This window comes from Solanum lycopersicum, chromosome 11 (genome assembly GCF_036512215.1).
Source record: "Solanum lycopersicum chromosome 11, SLM_r2.1".
In the NCBI taxonomy this organism is placed as follows: domain Eukaryota; kingdom Viridiplantae; phylum Streptophyta; class Magnoliopsida; order Solanales; family Solanaceae; genus Solanum; species Solanum lycopersicum.
The window spans coordinates 3321372-3330092 of record NC_090810.1 but is presented as its reverse complement, the minus strand read 5'-3'; positions in this window follow the sequence as shown (position 1 = coordinate 3330092).

Below are 8721 nucleotides of genomic sequence, written 5' to 3'. Positions count from 1 at the left end.
AAATAAGTTTCAGCACTTTTAAAAGTACTTTTTTAAAGTTGCTTTTATTAAGCCCATCCAAACGGGCCCTAAATCAGTTTAAAGATTAGTCTTAATATGAAACGCTACAATACTCCTTCGAACGATGGTTAATTTGATTTGAATTTTGGAGGGTGATCATTTATACGAACGATTCGAAATCGATCTTTTTAATGTCTCTGAATCGAGACAGTAGCATAGGAATTGCCTAGTACAGTTTTTACATCCCTTTCTATGATTTGCAGGTTATTACACAATGATAATTTATTCAATACACACAAGATGCTCACCACAGAGTGTTCACATTTGTGTACCACACCTATTTTATCAGTATTTATAATAATCAGAGTCAATATAACTCGTAACATAAATTGAATCGATAGTCATACATCGCTATATGCATTTGTTATACTCGTCTAGCTAAACATGAGTTTTAATATCACATGTTCGATTAAAATCGATTCACAAATATTTTTAACAAGATATGATATCGTCCGATTTAATTATTATTATATGTCATGCATGCTTGTTATTATAATCATCAAACTGCTCCCCCGCTAGAAGCGGACGACTTTATTTTTTCTTACTTCTTTTAATAAAAAAATAATTCATTTACATGATACTGACACTTCTTTTAGTTCCTCTTTTACTATTATTATTATTAATAATATTAATATTATAATTTTTTATAAAAATATTATATTTTTTTAGATCATGAGATACTTTCCCTTTAAGAGTTTAAGAATCTTTCTTAGTTATATTTTAAATTTTTTTGAAACGTGGCAATACCAAGAAGGATGTAGGGCGAAATCGGAAGATTCGATAGAATTCAGTAGCTTTGATCCATGTCGTATATAAATATGCTTAAAGAATTATTAAATCTATCTTTTCATCTGTTTATTATGTTTCGATTTTTTTTAGTATTATCTTCTTGTACTTTCTCTTATTAGTTGTATTTTATCTTTCTCATTTTATGTGACACTTTTCTTTAAACAATTTTACTTTGATCGGACATTTGCGTATGTAATCTTCAAATTTTTTGAAATGAAATTTATATACTTGTAAACTTCGTAAAGAGTATTATAAGTCGTAATAATTGATTATTTCAAAATGTTAAAAGGATCTATGAGAAGCTTACAGTCAAAGATAGACTTATTTGAATTCCGAAATGCAAAAAATATCATATAAAATAAGACGGAAAGAATAATATTTTTCGTCATTATTTTCTTCTTTCTTTTATACCTGAAACTACTATATTTAAGGTGAGTCTTTCAAAAATAAATTTAAATTTAAAATTAATAATTACTAATGACACTTATCAGGACATTATTTCAAAATTTTGAATCAATCATAAAGTTTAAGTTCTGAAAATAAATTTAAATTTAAAATCTAATAATTATTAACAAAGCTTATAAGGAAATTATTTCAAAATTTTGAATCGATCATAAAGTTCAAATTCTGAAATATTTTTTTATTGTATTAATAATTAGTAAGATTGGTCAAACATGAAGTTAATTAAGGATAATGTGACTTAGTTATTAATAGATTTAATAAATAATAATGTGAAGTACACACTTTGTAAAATCTTTTTCTTAGGTATTCACATGCAATAATTTTTTCATCAACAAATGAAAATAAAAATAATTATAATACATAATTAAGGGGGGGGGGGGGGGGGGTTAATTAGGTGTGTCCCTAAATGTGGACATTAACCCTTGTCTTATGGGTGTTGGATTAATTTAATTCTGAACAATTAGGGACAATTTGGAAGAAAATCTTGATTAATTCCTAAGGAATTATTTCACTTTCTCTCTCTACCTTTATGTATATCTAATATAATTTCTTATTTAAATTCTTTCTCTCTCTATATTAATTTTTTTAAAATGCATGAACATGAAATATTTGACTGATTTAACTAATTGTTGCAGTCCAAAGTAAAAAAAGTATTTTTTTTTAATACGATATAACTCTAGACATGAAGGTATAATCGAAGTCGAAGATTAACGGTTCTTATCTTATTTATTGCTATTTTCCCTTTTACGGAGCTGAATCAATTAGAAACAGTGTCTCAATCTCTTAGAAAAAGGAGTAGGGAGACTATCACAAACATATCGTCTCTGAAATTTGTGTACATTTTATTCTTTTTAAGTTTTTACTGAATATGTTATTTTTATTACTATTTTTTTTCTTCAAATTTTCAATTTATTTTAGAATAAGTACATTATATTTTTTTTTTCACTTTGTCTTAGAATCTCTGTTTCCTTTTTTTTTTTTGTCCTTTATATGATGGACATATATAAATATTATATATATATATAATATTTGTATGAGGCCAACTGACAAATATTGGCTAAATATAGTCTCCTCAAATACGAGGTAAAATTTATTAATTAATATTGTCTTTGAAAATTAAATTTTGAAGATGCTATAAGAAAATATCTTATATTTTCTCATTGAATTTTTCCTTATTTATCTTCTTTTTGGTTGTTTTATAATAAGATTATTATGAGATAAATAATCAACCTTTTGAAATAAGTTAACTCTTTCACTACCACGTAAATTTTAACATTACTTGTGAAGTTTGATCAATTATAACATGTTATTTCGTATTCGGAGTAATGTAGATCTAATTTAACCTGATAATATAATTATCGTTTTACAAAATATTATCAATGCATAAAATATAATTTTCGAAAAAAGGAAACCAATTAGACCTTATAGTAAGTATCAATTAGGTTTTGTTTTAATTCCTATCAACTTGATATTTAACCTTAGGTTTTAGGGTTATTTTTATGCGGAACTCATCGATAGCTCCTTAAAATTAACACTAATTTTTATTTATTAGACATCTCAAATAGAATATCACTCTGTTAAAATAGTGAATAGATGTCTAGCTAGATAATTGAAAAATGTTTTATACTATGCATGAGAAATTATAGTGGTTTCAATTGTGAAATCCATTCATTAACAAATTAATTGAACCTAGGTCATGATTAATGCATAATTAATTAGTTAATTTCTTGATTATTGATGTAGACACATAAATAGGAGATCCAATGAATGTGATCCAATAATAAGGGGTTACATTGATTTTTTTTTATTAAAATTAAAATTGATAATTGAATCTTTCCTTAAAAATATATTCAAACTTTAGGTACTAAATTATTTGAATTCAATAATTGTAACCAAAACAAAGAACAACTATATATTTTCATTATATTTCACACGTAGAGTTTCAAGAGGGTAGTACAGATATATGCGATTTTATTTCTATCTTGCGAAAATAGAAAAACTGTAAACTCAAATCTCACAATTCCAACACCAGAGTGTATATAAAATTTTCAATAAATATCTATATACGAATTTATATTTTTTTAAAAAAATATCTAATACTTCAATTAGTTTTAAGAATATATATTTAATTATAATGTTAAAATATAAAAGAAAAAAAAATTAATTATCTCCAGAGTTATATCAAAGTGGACAAGTTAAAGAAAAAAAAATATTTTTTGGTCAATATATATTTGATAATTATAAGAGGTTTTAACTTTTAAGCCATTTTATCCTTCATCAATATTTCAATAAATATAATATATATTTGTAACTTTTAACTTTTAAGAACAATAAAAATCAAGGATAAATAAAAAAAAAAGATAAATAATTTAAAATAAATATTTTTAGAATTTTAAACACATAAAAAAAAAATAGCAAGTTAGTTATCATCTCGAAATATGTAAAAAAATCAACAGCAAAGTTTGACCGTCAAGAAAAAAAAGAGAATCAAAAGACGGTAAAAAAAACACATGGATACATTAATTTTTTTCTTAATTTTATTTAATTAATTATTTATTAAACACTTTTTTTTTGTTTTGATTAATTATTAAAAGCCTGTCTGTTGTACTGTAAAAAATAAATTAAATTAATATTATCTTGGTAACATAATCATAATCATGCCTCAAAACTTTTACTCCATGTGTAAATACAAGTAAATTATGACTTTTTGACCTATATATCATTTGACTAACCCTACTTTTGTTTGAATATAATGAGTTTTTACTATATATTTATCTTAAAAAGAAAAAGAATTACTCAGAATATTTGGTCGGAATGATATTTTGTTTATATTATTTTATTTTTATTAGTCAGAATATTTGATCTGAATGATATGTTGTTTATATTATTTTATTTTAGAAAAAAATTTATTCGTTTAATTTTTAATATTTTTTTAACTAAAAAAAAAAGAATTAGTTTATTTTAAAATAAAAATATAATACTCTCTGTGTCCGGTATTGTTTGTCATAGTTTCTATTTTTAGAGTCAAACTATAAAATTGACTAATATTTAAGATGTATTTTTTCATCATATTAATATGCAAAAAATTATAATTTATAATACTTTTTATATAGTTTTAGAATATCTATTTTTTTTTAAAAATATCGAATTAATGTGATCTAATGTGAAATTAATCAAATTGACTTTCGATAAGCGCAACATGACAAACAATTTCGAACGGACGAAATATTATTTTTTAAATTTTCTGATCAAATTCTGGTCAAAATTTCTGGCCAAATTCCAGCCAAAATTTCTGCCCATTTTATTTTTAATATAGTATGCAATACTTCCTTCGTTTATTTTAAGTTGTTCATTTTATACTTTACACGTCTTTTAAAAATTATTAGTAGCTGATTAGAGTTATGCATGTAGAGATTAATCACGAATCAATCTATGCAGTGATAAGTTATGTAGGGATTATATATTTACGTATTAGTTATTTCACCTAATACTATCCTGCAATAAAATCGTATATAAATTTTTTAAAATTGATTAAATATATTAGTTATGCAAATTTTAAAATTGTAAAAATCACACATCATATTAATCCGAAATAATATTTACTAAAATATTGTACATATACATACAAGTTGTTAATTTTTATCCTATTCCCAAATTATTTTTAGGGTCGGTTAATTTAATTAAAATAAAATAAAAGAGAATGGTAGCATACATTTATATATTTATTTATTTAGGGTGGTGTGTACACGTACAAAATTATGTTTATTAATAAATAAATTTACTGTCACAGCAGAATATATTGAAAAAAAATAAAATTTATTTTTCAAACATCTCTGACTGAGTGTATCCAAAGTTTCTTTTCTAAGAAAAATAATTATTTTATTGCTTAGTAATTTAGCATGTGCATTTGAAATTAAAAAGGGCATAAAGTCAGAAATATTGAAAAATATTATTGATCGATTATATAATAATGTTTTACTAAAGAGGTTTAAATATAATTGAATTAGTCTTTTTCAATTAAGTAAATAATTTTTTTTATTATATATTATCGATATCAATATAATCCGATTAGAATATTCTTCTTACACTAAATATCATTACCATCAGCATAACGTGTCTTAAATCTTATTCGTACATTATATACTATCACTATTAACATAAACTGACACCAATATCGTCTTTCTTACACTATATATCATCACCATTAATATAACCTGCAAACTCAAATATCTTTCGTACGTATATACCATATTTACCATCAATATAACCTAACTCGGATATCTTTCTTACACTATATACGATCACTATCAACATATCCTGACTCAAATATCCTTCTTACACCAGATAACATCACTATCAACATAACCTGACTCGGATATTTTTCTTACACTATATACCATCACCATCAACATAATTATCCGACTCAAATATATTTTTTACACATATACAATTACCATCAACTCACCTGACTCAAATATTTTTCTTACACTATATACCATCACCATCACCATCAACATATCCTGACTCGAATGTCCTTCTTACGCCAGATAACATCAATATCAATATAACCTGAATCAAATATCTTTCTTACACTATAAACCATCACTATCAACATCAACATCCTGACTCAAATATCCTTCTTACGCCAGATAACATCGCTATCAATATAACCTGAATCAAATATCTTTCTTACACTATATATCATCACTATCAACATTAATATCCTGACTCGAATATCCTTCTTACGCCAGATAACATCACTATCAATATAACCTGACTCAAATATTTTTCTTACATTATATACTATCATCATCAACATAACCTGACTCAAATATCTTTCCTTAACTAACGACATATATTTTCACGATTTCATTTTTTTAATTATTATTTTTTTTTTTAAAAAAAAAAAGACAAATCACACAAAAGTAGGAGTGTGGGTGGGGGTAAATGAGTGAGTAATTGAAGAGTGGTGCAAATACATTACATGACTAAATACTGAAGTGTTCAGATAGGCCATATCAAACCCCATGAGCAAGAATAAAAACTGATACTACTACTAGTTTTTTTTGGTTTTTTTTGTTTCAATAAATGATCAATTTAAGGTCTATATGTCATGTGTTATGTGTACAGTCAATTAATTCTATCTGTGTGTATCATCAGTCATTTTCTCTTCATTCTCCATGCTTATAACCAGATTCGGAACCGTGATTTTCAGTAAGAAGGTTTAAAATCTGAAGAAATGAACATACAAGGTAAACGAAGGGGCCAGATTCGATATCTATTAAATATATCTAAAAAAATATTTTAATCATATATAGATAGTATAATTTTTTCGTCGAAGGAGATGAACCCCCTAGCAATACAAGGTGGCTCCGCAACTGCTTACGGCCTAGACCAGGAAGAGCGGAGTCACTGTATACGTTACAGATAAATTATCGAACGTAATAACTATGATTCGAAGATAATGTTATATATAAATTATGAGAAAAGATTTTCTTGAGTCAAAGGTTTATCAAAAATAATTTCTCTAATCTCTATTTTATGTATACCTATATAGACGTAAGGTCTACGATGAATTACTTGTGGGACAACACTAAAGATGTTATTCATGTTATTGTTATTTTAACTTCAAGTTTTGATACGGAGGACGATTCGTTCCGTTAAAGACTTTGTTATTAGCGGAGCGACATAGAGTAAAAGATGAACCGTTAAACACTGTTCGTTAAAAATATAATACCTGTTATTAAAAAAATTATACTATACATATATTGATAAAAAGAAAAATTACTTTGCTCACCAATTAGAATACGTGACTGACACATTTTTATCCCAATGATTTCACATATATGTTATATCTTAAACACTCTGTAATTAAATTTCTGATTTCATTATTACATAGATTGACTAAAAATTTAATTACTAATTCGATATATTATTTCCTCAAAGAGATATAAATTATAACCGACTTCAAATCTACTTATAAAATTATAATATCATAATATTTAAAATTCATAAATTTAAATTATAAATCCGACTCTCCGCGATAAAAATGACCATGATCATATTCTGAAAAGTGCAGTGAGGATCATGTAAATATACTGTCAATGACCATGTGAAAAATGGCCCCCTCATTCATATATTACCATTAATTCAATATGCTGCCATGCAAAATAAATTAAATTTTTTTTTTTGCAGTATTTATTCAGATAAAATAACAGATTAGAGAAAATAAAAATCATCATCAGTATGTTCTGCACAGATATTCAGCTGATGTGGGACAACCCTATTACGAAAATATTGACGGAGTTAGAATTTTATAAATCGATTTAATTGATCGAATCGAATAATATCAAAGTGATTTTTAAGTATCTTTTAAAAGAAATTATAAATTATTATTCATTTATTTATTTAATTCAAATTTATCTTTGTTTTTGAGTGCATACATGCAAATGGATAATTAGCACTAAAGATTATGTATTTGTAGCACAAGAACTAAGGTGGGAACTAAAACCAATAATAATTAATGACACACACATACACAAAAACACAAAAAACTAAAATCCTAGAAATAATTATGATTGTTTTTTATATATTTGTACATATTAAATAACTTTTCGATATTAATACATAATTTGAGTTAGAAATTATTATTTTAGCGAATCATAATCATCGCTATCACATATTCTATCAAACCATAAACCTCAAAATTTTAAATTTACATTTACTATAAAGAGACAATGTATATATATGTACAGAAAATAACAACAGTTCGATACATTAAGCCGTCTAAGAAAGGATCGAGCGGACTTATCCTTAGCAAAGGGGTATTAACCAACGTCCCTTCGTTGAAAAATTGCATTCTGTATAGAGGTTAAATATTAATACCTCATCCTCCCTCACACAAGTAAAATGCTTAGTCTAGTGGTTAAAGTGTGCGAATATTTCTTGAAATCTATTAGTCTCGTAATTATATTTTTTTACTGCAATTATTGACGTCCCTGAATGATAATCCTGGATTTACTTATGATTACAAGAGCCGATTGAACAATCTTATCTATATATTTACAAGGACTATAACTTTTACGTACTCAAATTTATAATCTCCACATTATATATGTATAATAACAATTTTACCAGTTACGTCGAGTCGAGATTCATGATGTGCACTAAACAAAGTACATTGGAGAAATAGGCGGAGCATTCGTAGCAGAAGCATCACCCGTGCCTTCTTGGTAATCTATTCCAATTTGCACAGTCTTTTAGGCTATTCAACTAGCAAATCCAAAAACAATGCCCTTTTTTTTTATTACTTTTTATAATCGGAAAATAATTTACGAGTATCTCGATTAATTTACGAGACGTTATTTTTTATTATGTGGATATTTTAGTTATAAATCAAACATCATATTA